The 15,616-nt window shown below is 44.3% G+C and overlaps 1 long non-coding RNA gene across 1 annotated transcript; it reads right to left on the reverse strand.

The window, feature by feature from the left end:
- Positions 1 to 5,008: 5,008 nt before the first annotated feature.
- LOC116546657 lies at positions 5,009 to 14,605 on the reverse strand. Its single transcript, XR_004266801.1, has 2 exons — positions 14,544 to 14,605; positions 5,009 to 5,083 (listed from the first exon to the last, which is right to left on the reverse strand). It is a non-coding gene; the product is annotated as an uncharacterized LOC116546657 (long non-coding RNA).
- Between the last annotated feature and the right edge of the window lie 1,011 nt (positions 14,606 to 15,616).

Consider the following 15,616-nt stretch of genomic DNA (forward strand, 5'->3'; position numbering starts at 1 on the left):
GTACATCCTGAAATTGTACCCTAAATTCTGACCTGGATTTAGAGTTAGGTCTCTTCAGTAATACATCTTTCTAGAACATTTGTTTTAAAGATGAAATTATTTTTTATGTGTATAAAGAGTGTTTAACAAACAGTTTATTTTAAAATTTTATTTTATTTTTGAGACGGAGTCTCACTCTGTCACCAAGCTGGAGTGCAGTGGCACGATCTTGGCTCACTACAACCTCCACCTCCCAGGTTCAAATGATTCTCCTGCCTCAGCCTCCCAAGTAGCTGGGCTTACAGGCATGCACCACAATGTCCAGCTAATTTTTTGTATTTTTAGTAGAGACGGGGTTTCACCATGTTGGCCAGGATGGTCTTGATCTCCTGACCTTGTGATCCGCCCTTCTTGGCCTCCCAAAGTGCTGAGATTACAGGCGTGAACCATCACACTCGGCCACAAATGGTTACTTTATTGCAACAACCCTTGTGTAAATGAGGACAAGTATTTCCTAATATTATTAACATTTGTATTCTTATTGAAACTTATTGAATTATGCATCACTTCCTATAAAGGAGAGCTATCCTTAATTTTAGGAGTATTTTGCTTCTAAATGTACTTACCATTTTTATTTTTTGTGTGTGATATACGTATTTCCACAAAATAAATACATTATGACCTTTAAGAACAATCTTCTTTTCTGGTCTGGGTTTTGAGTTTACTGTAGTATGGTCTGTTTTTGTATGGTACAGGATTCCTGATTCCTAGTCCCACATCGGGAACTTAGTAGCATCTACGAGGTCCTGTAGAAGTGGGTGGGTGGCTCAGGCTACAGGATTTCCCATTTTGCAACATAGGCTTTTTATTGGTACCCGCTTTGCTGAGCTACTGACAAGAACAGGTTGATTTAGCTTTTTAAAGTTGAATGTATCCTGCTGCTCTCTTGGGAAGATATGTCCTAAGAATGTATTATACTAAGAGATTTAACAGGAGCTGCCATTAAACACTCTTTTTAAGATCATGTTGGAATCAATGATCTAATCCAACTATAAGTGAGTTATTGACTTCTTAATGTATAAGGGAGGCATCGGCTCCTGAAGTTTGGTGTGCTCTGCTTCTCCCCCAGGGAACAGGGATCTGCCAAAGCCTTAAGGAATGTGAGGAGTTCCCTCTTATGGGAGGAGGAAGTTGGCTGTTGGAAAGTCACAAAGAAGGTCAGCATTTCTTCCTTCCATATGTTCACTATTTAGGCTTAATATTTAAGGGTGTGATTTATAAAGGAAGCATTCATTTTACATATATTGGTCCCTGTTTGAAAGTCTACACATGTGGCAGTCAGCTAGCAGATGAAATAAGAGAAATCTTGTCATAAGGTGTTTACAAACTTAGACAATTGTGGGGAACAGAGAAAAATTGTCTTGCTCAACTTAGGAATAGCATATCAAAGCATTAATTTTTCAGATGAGAAATAGTTATAATCTGTTTTCAGATTTGATAGGTAATATACAATTGTATTGAAAATGGAAGGAAGATAGAAAATATGAAAAGGAAAACAACAATAGCTCTCAATACTATTATTCAGGCAAATGTTGATTGTAAATGTTTTTGTGAAGATCCATTCAGGTGTATATTTTTTGCAGACTTAAATATATGCAATTATATATGTAAGCATATGTAATGTATATAATATCTTTATCTATGTGTGTTTATCCTCATACTATATATAAATGATTTTCAACTGGGACCATGATGCCCATCTACCCACTCAAAAATCAATGACTCAGCGATCCACTTTAATTGTGGACTGTGGAAAATTTCTTATGATTTATGGCAGCAAACAGTTTAAAAGCATTGTACATATTCTCTTTATAATTATAATTTATCCTCAGTGATCTTCAGACCTCTCTATGTCAATGAACACCTAAGAATATTTAATATGAGGTCTACCTCTTGGACACATTTTTAAGTGTAATGCATAATTGTTGATTATGGGTACAATGTTGTACAGCATCTCTCTAGAGCTTATGCATTGTGCTTGACTGAAACTTTATGTCCCTTGATTAGTATTTCCAGTATCCCCCTTCTTCAGTCCTTGGCGAACACTATTGCACTCTTTGATTCTCTGAATTTCAGATACCTCACGCAGGTGGAATCATGCAGTAGTTGTCTGTCTGTGTCTGGTTTATGCCAGTTAGCACAATGTCTTCAAAGTTCATCCATGTTGTCATGTATTGCAGAATTTGTTTCTTTTTTAATGGGCTGGATACTATTGCTTTGCTTGTACATTTGCTTTATACACTGCCCTGTCAATGGGCATTTAGGTTGTTTCCACATCTCGGCTATTGTGAACGGTGCTGCAGTGAACATAGGAGTGCCAACATCATCAAGATCCTGATTTCAGTTTTTCTATGAATACTTAGAAATTGTATTGCTGGTTCATATGGTAGTTTTATTTACTTATTTATTTTGAGGATCCTCTGCTATTTTCTATAGTGGTCCCACCATCTGTATGTCCACCAATAGTGTGGTAGGTTTTATGTCTCCCCATATCTTTGTGAATACTTTCTTTAAAAAAAATAGCCAACCTGACAGGTATGAGGTGATGTTTCATTGTGATTTGGATTTGCATTTCCCTGATGACTAGTGATGTTGAGCATTTTTTCATATGCCTGTTGGTCATTTGTATATCTTCTTTGGAGAAATTTCTTTTCAAGTCCTTAGCCCACTTTTAAGTTGGGTTTTGAGTTTTTACTATTGAGTTGTAGGAGTTCCTTGTATATTTTGCAGATTAATCCCTTATGAGATATATAGCTTGTAAATATGTAATATGAGATATATAGCTTGTAAATACCATTTTAAAGTCTATCTGTTTGTTCATGGTATAGACATACTTTATTTAACCACTATTTCACTGATGAACACCATCCTTATTTTCATTTCTTTCCCACTCCTATTATTAATCATGCTTTGAGGACATTTTTGTTCCTATACTTTTGTATGTTTGATTCTTTATCTCCTTGGGATCTACTTGGGATCTATTGAAGGAAGGGTGTCTGGGTTAAAAAGAAGGCATTTAGGCCAGGCGTGGTGGCTCACACTTGTAATCCCAGCACTTAGGGAGGCCGAGGCAGGCAGATTGCCTGAGGGCAGGAGTTCAAGATCAGCCTCACCAGCATAGAGAAACCTCGTCTCTACTAAAAATAAAAAAACTAGCTGGGCATCGTGTCGGATGCCTGTAATCCCAACTACTTGGGAGGCTGAGACAGGAGAATTGTGTGAACCAGGGAGGTGGAGGTTGCAGTGAGCTGAGATAGTGCGCAGCACTCCAGCCTAGGTGACAGAATGAGACTCTGTCTAAAAAAAAAAAAAAAAGAAGGCATTTAATATTGATGCATATCATTACACTGACCTCCAAAAAGATTGTATCAATTGACACTCTTATTAACAATTTATGAGTTTCCACATAGCACTGATCTTTAAGATCTTTATCAATTGGCTACATGGAAAGTAGCAAATTATTGTTTGCATTTGAGTTTTGGATTAATAATGAATGTATGCATTTGATTAGGAGCCCGAGCTGTGCAGTGTGACCATTTGAGTTTATATTCTGGCTTTATCAGTTACCAGCTTTTCGACCTTGTTCTAATTATTTAATCTCTCTATGTCTCATATTAGTCATCTGCAAAGTGGTAATAATACTGACCTCATAGAATTGGTACAATCAATTTAATCAATGCGCATAAAGCTCTTACAACATTTCCTGGTAAACTCATTCTCAGTAAATGTTAGCTATTGGCATATTTTAATGTTATTTGTTTTGCTTTCTTCGTTTGTAGATTCAAGTTCCTTGATCTACTCTGTTATGATGTTCTATCATTTATTTAGTGATTTGATAGTGAGCTTTTTAAAAATACAGATATTAACTACTTATCTGTCCTGCATGCTGCAAGTATTTTGGCTTTTTTGTTTGGCATTTCTTTGTACTATATAAAGTTTTACCATTTGAGTAAAAATATACTCATCTTTTAGTGTTTCTGGCTGTAAAAAAGCCTTTCTCATCCTAAAGATTATTTAAAAATTCACCTATGTTGTCTTCAAGAGAGATAATGATTTTATTTCTCACATTTAAGTCTTTGACTCATCTGGATTGGATTTAATAGCAGTCACGAAGGATCCACAAAAGCTTTACTATTTGACGATGACAAAGTGATCAGTTTGAGTACTACAAGGACATACAAAATTAAAAGTAGAACTTCCAACTTCCCTTTGACAGACAAAATCTAAATTTAACTTTTGGAAATTTATGATATGAGGTAGGATTTTAGTTTTCTTCCATTTCCCACTCATTTTCTTTTCTGTTTCTCTTCTTTCTGTAAAACATCTGCTCTTGGGGCTTCTATGAAAGCTTAACAGATTTTCTTCTCAGAAGCCAAGTTATTCCCATTGTATCAGGATTTCATATCTAGACAATTGATTTTAAATGTTGCCTTTTCACAAGATTAAAATATTTCCACATAACAGTTCATACTGTGAGCACTATTTAGGCTAACACCACTAAAATAATTACTGATCAAGATGAATGGATTTTACTGCTGCTTCAAGATCCCTTTGGAATTTTGACTTCTGCTGTGCATTGGCCAGAGTGATAATTATATTATTTAATCAACATACTTAGTCATGTTTATCAAATATAAAAGAATCCATACCAATAAACATGGTATGACCTATTTTGTTATTAATGTAACACAGATAGTACAATGGTATGTGCACGTACTGAATATTTCTTGTGTAGTACTGCAGATCCATTTGGCCACACCTTTCATTTTGGCCATTGCTGCAGGGAACAGGTATGAACAGATTTTTTTTTTTTGAGAGAGAGTCTCCCTTTGTTGCCCAGGCTGGAGTGCAGCAGTGTGATCTCGGCTCACCGCAACCTCTGCCTTCTGCGTTCAAGCAATTCTCCTGCCTCAGTTTCCTAAGCAGCTGAGATTACAGGCACACGCCACCATGCCCAGCTAATGTTTGTATTTTTAGTAGAGATGGGGTTTCACCATGTTGGCCAGGCTGGTCTTGAACTCTGCACCTCAGGTCATTTGCCCGCCTTTACCTCCCAAAGTGCTGGACTCATAGGCATGAGCCACTGTGCCCAGCCCATGCACAGATTTTGATCTGTTTTGTGTAGGTACAACTGGAAGTGCCTGCCTCAGTCCATATAAAGCTTCTCTGACACCAGCAGCCTTGGATTCTTGGACAGCCTGCATGTATGGGAGAGTTTATGACCCATGGGGCAGACCTTGACAAATATGGCATAAAAATGAACAGGAAATGCTCCACCCTTGCACCCTTCCAGGGAGGAATTTGGAGACACAGTACAGTCCATCAGTTTTCTCAGAAGGTCCTGTGGATCCAGGAACCAGTTGCACCCAGGAGTGGCCAGTTCCAGACTGCATCCTTGCATTGGCCGCCCCTCCTTCTGTATCCACTCGTGTCTCTCCTGCCCCTTCCTGTCCCCGCTCCTGCTTCTACAATTATAGCTTTAGTAAACCATGGATGCATCAGTCTTTGTCTTGGGCTGTTATTTTGGTGTTTCTTAGACCTAAAAGTTTCATTAGAATAAGTGTTAAAAATTAGTTCTGATCATTTGTATATTGTGGTTTCCATGAACTTTTTATTTTAGCTTAAACCACAGAAAATTTACTAGAGAAAAGACCTTTGTGATTTTAAAAAATCTACTGAAAACGACTATAAGCCATTCATTTTGTTATTTTGTTTTAAAAATTGACTTCGGATCTTCCATTTCTTCCCTTAACAGCATTAAATATTTCTTCAATTTAGAAAAAAATCCCATTAACTCAGCAAAAAGGTACAGAGAATTGACTTGTATGTCAATTGTTTCACTTTAATTTGAGATAACATAAAGTTATTACTTATTTACTTAGACTGTCATTTAAAATGCAAAGTTTATTTAATCATTGACATCTAATTGTTGTTACTCTTACGGAAATAAAACACAAAGAATCAAATGCTGTGTTGCATTCACATACTCAGAATAAACCATGGCTTTGGTGTAAATTTATTACGATAAATATTTTAAAATATCTAAGTAATGTAGGAAGGAAATTGCATTCAAGTTCATAAACCAACAATTTATGTAATAGTGAATTGTAAACTTTGAAGCACTGTATTTACCTACAATTTCATTTGCTATGTGAGATTTTTCGATATGCTTCTGAATTAGAAATCCTGCATGCTTTATGAATAGCTTCCCTAATCTTTGGCCACTAGATGTCAGGGCAGCTCCATATAAGCTGCGGCGCGGTACCAGACGCCAGAGGCGGCGGCGTCCAGAAGCGGCGGCGCAGGACTAGCCAGCAGAAGCGACCGCGGCCAGGAGCGGTGGCGGCCAGGAGCGGCGGCGCGATCCCAGCTGGCAGAGGCTGCGGCGGCCAGAAGCGGCGGCGCGGGACCAGATGGCCAAAGCGGCGGCGTCCAGAAACGGGAGCGCGGGACCAGCCGGCAGAAGTGCAGATGAGAAGAGGACTCAGAACAGCTGCCCGAGCAGAAGCCAAGTCCCAGAGTTCCCAGCCTTGGGGGCTACCCTCTGGAGTGGGGGACCTCACAGTGAGGACTGAGCGGGGTGGGGGGCGTGGCCTCTTGAATCTGGCGGGGAGGCGAGGGCTGAAGACTTGGGGTGGAGTCTTAGGTCCCAGGAGAAGGCTCTCCCTTAGAGGCCGGGGCTGAAGCCAGGGGCCCTGGGGTACCAGTGTCCAAGACAGATTCTGCCCCCCTTTGCCAGCCCAGCCAGCTTTCCAGGGCCCTTGTCTACTGTCCCGGCCTCACGAATGCCTGAAGGGGGTGCACACAGGCGATGCCTTGATCCCGCTGGCCTGGAGCTATTTCTGCTCCAGTGGCCGCCCTGTGGGGAACCCCATTAGGGTGTTCTGAGACTCCAAAGACCTCAAGGTTTCTGAATGCTTTCTTTGGAAACCTAGAAACTCCACAAGTGTCTGGCCACAGTCTCACGGCCCCGGGTGATGGAAAGTCTCTGGGCTGCTGTCCGTAAAGGGAGCCCTGTTTTTCCAGGAGGGAGCGTGTCCGCTTGCTCCTGCTGTGAGGAGCGGCATTCTCTCCTCTGTTCTTCTTTGGGGCTGGAGCTGCAGGGTCGGCCAGGAGCCGCTGCCACAGGGCACCCTGCAAACTTGCCCCACTCACGTCCACAGTCTCCAGTGAGAGCTGTCAATGCACAGCCAGATGCTGGCTGGGCAAGTACTTGCGTTCCTCCGCCTGACCTGGGGCACCTTCCAGAGCCTGGCCATCCCCAGGATTAAGGAATGTGGCCTCTCCTGTTAGGTAAGCTCCCGCCTCCTCCTAGGCCCCTACACTGTGGCAGATAAGGCCCTGGTTTCTCCTCAGGTAGATATGGCCTGATGCTCTCAGCACATGGACAGGGACAGGTGAGGGGTTGGAGGGCCTGGGGGCCCCTGGTGGAGCTGGTGAAAGGAGGCTGGGAGACCTGGTCTGACCCTGCCAAACTGCTCTGGGAAGTATTTGCTGGAAGCTCAAGGCAGGGTGAGCCCACCTCCAACCCACCTGTGACCTCCAAGGAGGCTGTTAGAATCTAGGGCAGTGCTCAAGCCCATTCTGGGCTACCCACCCCACCCACCCAGGCTGCTCTGAGCCATCGGGAGCTGGTGGCGGCACACAGACTTGGGTAGACACCTGCTGAGGAGACACTTGGGGAACAGGGAACAGCCTGAGAGCGAGATGCTGGCAGTGGAGGTGCCTGGGGGGTGGGGTGGGGGTGCTCCCACTTCAGGGCCGGCTGACTCAGTCTTACAAGAGAGGGCGTTTCATCACCTGCAGCAAGAAGTGTGACAGCTGTCCCAGGAAGGGGCGCCAGTGCCCAAGGCTGGCCGAGGCACAGTGGGGACACAGGTGTGGAAAGAGCCTGGAGGGGGTCCCAGGAAGGGGGAACTCACTGAGGACGTGCTGGGTGCACCATTCCTGGCATGGAGACAGCAGACAGCAAGATGTGCCTTTAGGGCGGTGGCCTGGTCACCTCAGGGGACTCAGGACACCCAGCAGCTCCACAGGGCCTGAGATGGGTCCAGCAGTGGGCTCAGGGAGGGGAGGGAGTGGTGGGTGTGGGTGCCACAGGCAGGCTCAGATTCACGGGGCATTCTTGGCACAAGGAAGAAAGCAGGCTGGGATGCATGGGAGCCGGTGGGAGCAGTCGAGATGGGGGATTCAGGTGGGAGAGGTGTTAGCTGGATTCCCTCCTGCAGGGGAGATGGAAAACAGGGAGGGACAGGACTGGGGGGCCTGGCTGCGGGGGGGGGGGGGGGGGGGGGGGGGGGGGGGGGAAGAGAAGTGAGAGTTGAGACTCAGAGGTGATGTTTGCCTGTCAGTGGATGGAGGAAATGGTTCCTGAGTTGGGAGACCTGGGGGAGGCAGCCTTGAACCATGAGCAGGAGAACCTTGCGGAGGCAGCTGCGGGGTGTGCCTCCCAGTCCAGGGGAGTGATAGGGCTGTCCCACATTGCTACAGGCAGGGTGAACCTGGCGAGCAGGTGGGGGCTGAGGCAGGCAGAAGAGGTGAGGAAGGAGGGGACCCTGAGCCCACTGAGTGGCCACCCGGATGCTTGGGCAGCAAGCTTACAGTCCTCGAGGCCACTGCACCTGAGGGTCTGTGGGCAGGTTTGCCCGGGAGAGCACCGCCAGGCCCCGTAGCTCAGGGAGAAGACGCTGAGCCTCTGCCTTTCAAGTGTGGGGGCATCAGGACTCGTGGGTAACGGGACAGTAGGCAGGGCCCAGGGGAACAGTGTTCAGGCAGTGACAGCCAGAAGCTGTTGACACCCCAGCTTTACGGAGCCCCACATGCCAGTCTGGGTGGGCACTGCCTTCCCTGCAGAACCGGCATCCCCACCAGACGCCAGGGAAGCACAGGAAAGTCACCATCATTTCTCTAGGCCAAGCTAAAGAAAACACCTAACCACGGGGTTTGGACATTACCGAGTTGTCCCTGTAGCACACGAGGACCTGACCCTTGGGGCCTGCTCCTCTTGGGTCAGCACGCTGGTCAGCTCCTGGAAATGATTTTCCCCTGGATGAGGAGGAGACAAACCCTTTGCATCCACACCCTTACCACCATTTGCAGAGTCCCATTTATCACACAATTATCAGCTTCTGGGACCTGAGAGGCTGCTGCCAGGAGAGGGGTGGGAGCCAATCTGGAAGAGGCAACTGGTCATTCAACTACAGCCCAAAGGCACAACTGCCACTCTGGACAGCCAAGTCTGGACAAGGGCAGTGGGACAGCCAGTAGCTAGGAGCTCACACTGTGAGGGAGCCTGCTTGTGTTGAGACCCAAGCTCTACACTGACTGTCCTTAGAGCCTGGGCAAGTTGATTAACTGCTCAGTGCCTCCGTTTCCCTAGCTCTAAAATGGGGATAGTAATTGTGCCTATCATAAATGGGTGAGTCTGGCAGTGCCTGGTGCATTATACTGAGAACAAGCGCCTTACACATTGTGGGTACCCAGTGAGCCAGTTTACAGTCCCTCAGAGGAGAGCCATCAGTGGGCAACCGAGGGAGCCTGGAACCCTGCATTCTGCAGGTGCCTGGGGTCCTGTGCCCAGGAGAAGCCACTCCCCCACCCCACAGCAGTCTACAGAACACCGCCTGGCCAGATAGACGCTTCTTTGTGCAGGTGTCATAAGGGAGGTCTGGGCCCCTCCGGGCTCCGTCCTTCCCTGGCTGGACTGTAGAGAGCCCAGGACCCTGCCTTCTTAAGCCAGGCCCTTTTCTCCCTCCCTCCCCCAAACTTACAGCCTGCTCACCACTCTCTGCCTCAGACTCTGGACTGGCCTCATTATGCCCTTTATCACTGTTTGCATCAGGGGCTGTAAGAAGCTTAGGTCACCCTCTCCCCACAGCTCTGAACACTGCCTTTCTGACCCCACCTGCTGAAACCTTTCCTCTGAGCCCTCAGGAGACCCCAGGGCAGCCTCTCCCTGGAACATTCTCTCCCTTGCTATTTGGACTGAGACCTAGCCCTCCCTGAGACCTGTTTCTCCACCCTGGTGTCCTCCTGAGCAGGGCTGCTTTCCTCACTCTCTGCCACTGAAACCCTCACTGAAGTCAGACAGGTCCTCACAGACCATCTCTGCATGCATTCTGAGGAGCCCTCTGGCTCCAAATCCCCGCACAGGTTCTGTGACTCCGGCCTTCTCCCTTTCCTGGCACCTCTCCACCAGATTGCTTATGTGGGGCACAACGTGGTCTCCGTGTGGCTGAACCCAACTGCCAGGCATCAGGCCTCATCTTTCTTCAGCCATGAGCATTTCCCGCCAGTGGATCCTCACCAATTCCCCAACCTGAAACATTCCCAGGAAACGAGGCACTTCTTTGTAGTCTTGGTTCCTCGGTCACGTGTATGGTGCTCTTTAAAAGACTGATAAACATCATGGCGCTTTTAAGCCTTGAGGGAAGTGGAAGGACACCAGCGGTGGCTGCGTAAGTATCTCTCTGCGGTACCAAGTAAGACTGGGAGAGGAAACTGGTCCAAGCCACATCCCATCACTGGAGACCTCCCCTGGTACCAAGACTGGGAGAGGAAACTGGACCAAGCCACACCCCATCACTGGAGACCTCCCCTGGCCTGCACTTATCTTGGGCCTCCCTGTCCTCTCCATGTGCTACTGGGATGCTGATCAGGTAATTAGCGATGCTGTCACTGAACTGACTGCCTGTGGGGACTTTTGGTCCTTGGTGCATTCCAGGCTCTGCCACAGTCTGTGCATCCACAGGTGACTGCGGGTCTGGCTGCTCTCTGCCATCAGGTTTCCCTTCCATTTTTAAAACTTCATAAGAAATCCTATTTAAAAGCAGTTTCTCCCATGGTCCCACATAGAACACATGAACTATTTTCATTCTTATTTTCTATCATTGTCTAAAAACATATTTTTTACAAAGTAAGACCCAGTTTTATTGACTGTATCTAATTTTAACCTATTAAATTGGAACCTTTTTTTAAAGTCTAAAAACATCAAGTGTTTGCTGGGGTGGTTAGGAAACATATATTTTCATACATTGCTGAGAACGTAAGTTACCATAGTCACTTTGGAGAATAATTTGTGGTGTATCGACAAAGGATACAAGATGGAATTAGTCTTCAAAACCAAGTCAGTATAATTCCACATCAACAGAGAAAAGGAGAAAAACAGTATAATTCTCTCAGTCGATGAAGAAAAAAAAACTTGATACAATTAAAAAAAATCCATGATAAACAATCTTAGCAAACTAAGACTAGAAGGAAACTTTATTACTCTGACCAAGGGTAGCTGCAATAAACTGGTGTCAAATATTTTATTTAATGGTGAAATACCCAAAGCCTTCCCGCTAAGACTGGGGATGGGAGAAGAAGGCCTGATACCTCCACTACAACTCAAAGCTGCAGTAAAGATCCTGCCAGTGAGTGTAACAAGGCAAGAAAAAGAAACAAGGAAGAAAGTTTGGAAAGGAAGAAAACGAACAGATAAATACTGGTTACCAGCGTGTGTTCACTTAGTGATATTTCATCTGTCTTTGCACTGCGACTTGTGCACTTTTTGTTAAAACATTACAAAAACAAAACGAAAAAAGATGTAATTAATTTCTACTCACTGACATAGAAATCTGTCTGTAATATGGTACCGATGGTGGAAAAAAACAGGCTGTAAAACTTTATGTTACGATTCTATTAAATGCATACATATCTTACATTTTTAAAACTTTATATGTGGGAAGAATATCTTTGGAAGGATATACACAAAAATGTGTAATACTGGTTGTCTCTGGGGAGTGGAAGTGAGAAACTGAAGGTGGCCAGTACGTCATTGGGAAGCCTTTTGTTGACTGAAAATTACAACTAAAAAAATAAAATTGTATGTGCATGGATGGGTTCCCACGGTGACCACTTTGAAGATCAACATTCACTTTGGTGTGTAAGATGTAGTATATTTTTAAAAGAAAATAACGATTTCATTACTTTATAAGAGTTTGCTTATTAAAAAAAAAACTAACTCAAATACCCAAATTTTAAACTAAATTTCTAAGCAAAGAATATGTAATTATTAAGAGGTCTAATTGCTAACATTAAACATATATTCCACCCTCCTAAAGTTTATTTTATTTGGATGCCATTATCAACTTTGAAGGTGGACTTGGCAGTTTTTTAAATGTTAATATTTAGCACTCGTGCACAATTAAACACAATGGCATACTGTGTTTTATACTTGATAGTTGTGACACTAAAATTAGTCACTGCTTCCCAGTACAGTTTAGAGTGATCCGTTTTTGGGGGCTGTGCCTGAGATATATTTTGTGTCCCCACAACACAGCAGTGAGCACACTTCATGGCGTGCTGATGCTTACTGAATGGTACAACTGAGGACTAGGTGACTCGGTTTGATTGTATCTGTTCTTATTCCAAGAGGCTCAACAACATGCTGTATGGAAGCATGATCCTTCAAATGCACTCATCTATCCTTTCAGTAATTTTTCACTCCCTCAACCAAGAGCTTCTCCATCTGGGTTTCTGCAAGACCAATCTCAAACCCATAAAGCAATGGGTAACACCAACCTCACTAAACTCATACACCCAGCTTTGGAAGCAAACATCACTTCACAGCAAGTCTACTTCGTCACTACAGGCAGTGTAGCATGTTAGTTTATAGATTAGCCTTTGGTGTCAATAGGACCAAACTAATAATGCCTCAAAGTGATTGTGATGCTTCAAGGAGGCAACATAGAGAAGTGACCGCATAGTATCAAAGATCCAAATGTGTATCAGTTATCCTTTTCATTTTAATAACTTAAGCAGCTGTTATTAAGTACAGTCATATGTGGCATAAAGACGTTTTGGTCGTTTGCCCTCAAAGAAACCCCATAGCCATTAGTAGTCACTTCTCTTTTTTCCCCAACCCCCATACTCCTGGCCCTAGACAGCCACTAATCTACTTTCTGTTCCTCTAGATTTGCCTATTCTGGCAATTTTTATTTTAATTTAAATTTTATTTTAATTTCCAGGATGCACGTGCAGGTTTGTTACATTGGTAAATGTGGCATGGGTTGCTTCACCTGTCAACCCATCACCTAGGTATTAAGCCCCGCATACATTAGGTCTTTATTATGATGCTCTGCCTCCCCTGCTTCCTCCCCAGCAGGCCCCAGTGTGTGTTGTTCCCCTCTCTAACATTGTGCACATTTTAATACCACTCCCTTCCTAGTGACAAATCTAAGTGATGAGTAAGGGAAATCGTTTTGCTTTTGTCTGGAGAACCTCCCTGGCTTCAGGTTTCTGATAGGTGTGAGGATCTGGGGTGTGGTGTGAGAAACATATGGCTCCATGAAGAACTGTGATCATCCACTAAGGTCCCCGGAAGCAGCCATATCTCTTAGGTGGTGTACGGTTTTGTGCAGGAGGGTCGGGAGGTAAGTAGTAGTGAGTTAATACATAGTGATTGTGAACGTGTCTGTCAATGTGCATGTTTTCCTCTCAAAATGTGGACCCACATGCACAGCCAGTACAAGTGTCACTTTTTTTGAATTCCTGGCCTATAGTGATCCTCTCATCTTAGCCTCCTGAGTCATGTCATTTATCTAATGAAAGGGAAGGGAAAATCCCACAACAACCTACACTTGACATGAATCACCTCTTTCCTCTTTCCCCACAGCTGTACCTGAAGGCCAGTTTAATATCCTACTTTGTTATTATGGGATGGAAAGGGCACAGAAAAGAATGAGTCCAGATTTTGACCTCCTGAATGAAAGAGGCAAACAAACCCAAAAATGGGTCCCAAAGTTGTTGCTCTGGGTTATTCAACAGTGTCACTTCTTATTTTCCCATAAACATTCTCATAGTTTTGGGGATGTTGACCTATGGCTCAGCCACTGTACCGCTTCTGGTTTTCTAACGTTGCCAAGGGAATAACAGATCTATGTGAAGCGCACAGCAGGATGTCATCCTCATAATGTTTTCTTTTGTATAATTGCAGATAACATCACTGGAGAGAATACACAATAAGCACCATGAAGTAACTCACTTCTTGAGGGGCCAGCTTGCTGCTTGAGTATATGGAAGCCTGATTCTGGTAGCCTTTTGGGAAGGAAGATTGGGGGTCTCCTGAGAGAAAATTACTTTAATAATATAGAACTCTGGCCAGAGAGGCTGTAGGAAGGTTTGTCAACCCAGAGAAAAGACAAGGGAAACGTGTGAGGCAGCATGGCTTCAGCTGGAGGAGGAGGACTGGGTGAGTCACTCTTTCTAATGACTTGACCTGATTTTTATTTTTTGATAAAGAGTCTCACTCTGTCACTGAGGCTGGAGTGCAATGGCACGATCTTGGTTTCCTGTAACCTCCGCCTCCTGGGTTCAGGTGATTCTCCAGTTTAGCCTCTCCAGTAGCTGGGACTACAGGTACACACCATCACGACCAGATAATTATTGTATTGTTAGTAGAGACTGGGTTTCACTATGTTGGCAAGACTGGCCTCAAACACCTGACCATGTGATCCATCCACCTCAGCCTCCCAAACTGCTGGGATTACAGCTGTGAGCCACTGCACCTGGCCTAAAACTATTTTCCTAACAATGCAGAAGTTAAGTTTCTCCCAATATTCTTTCTGCTTCTATAGTACAGTGCCTTTGTGTACTAACCAGTCTTAAGGTGACTATTTCACAATAATAAAGTAGTCATAGCTACAAAGCCAAGGATCTTTACTTTCTTTCTGCCCCTCTCCTTTGCCTTCCTTCAGCACCAAGGAGAATGGTCGAGAAGCAGCTCAGTCCATGCTTGTCAACCACACAGCTCCACACACTCCAGCCCCCGTCCACATTCCCCAAAGCTCCTTGTGAAATTCCTGAGCAGCACCAATGCACTGACTGTCACTTTGTGTTCTCTTAGGTCCTGTTGAGGTCCTACAGGATCTGAAAATAAAAGATCTGAAAGAGGAGGCGATGCCCTTTGACCTGGTAAGATGCATGTCTTCGTCTTGAAGAGAAATGTTTTTTGTTTGGGGCTTCTAGAATATCAAGTGAATATCAGTTTTGACTGCCATTGTGAATCAGGCCTCTGTTGCTCATGGACCCCAGTGGCCATCGCTGGAGTTTGGGAGTGTCATCCCAACTAATACACTGGGAGCTTTTTAAATGACAGCCTTGATTATCTGCTGTAACACATTGATTGACGATATCAGTCAAAACACGGCATCACTGACAAACTGTCTGACAGCAAGCATATTTCTCAGTAGCAACTTTTTCTTCTTAAAAATAATTTTGTATTTCTCAGCTGACATGGACACTTGCTAAATATTCCAAGAAAACCTACTGCCTTTTCCACAGGCATCCTCTGTACCTTATTTGGGGGCCAGTGACATGATCACTGTTTGACATCTGGTTTCCAATGCCACCAAATGAATAAAAGTCTTCTGGAATCAGGACCCAGCATGATATCATGCTCATTGCTTTTTTTTTTCTTTTTATTCTCTTATTGCAGGAAAATACTCTTCCTGAACAAGAGCAATGTATGTATTCTTTTTTTTAAAAAACAGCTTTATTGAGATGCAGTTGACATGCAAACAAGTTCACCCATTTA

Source organism: Sapajus apella, unplaced genomic scaffold (assembly GCF_009761245.1).
Source record: "Sapajus apella isolate SASKATOON/1434 unplaced genomic scaffold, GSC_monkey_1.0 scaffold1193, whole genome shotgun sequence".
Lineage (NCBI taxonomy): Eukaryota > Metazoa > Chordata > Mammalia > Primates > Cebidae > Sapajus > Sapajus apella.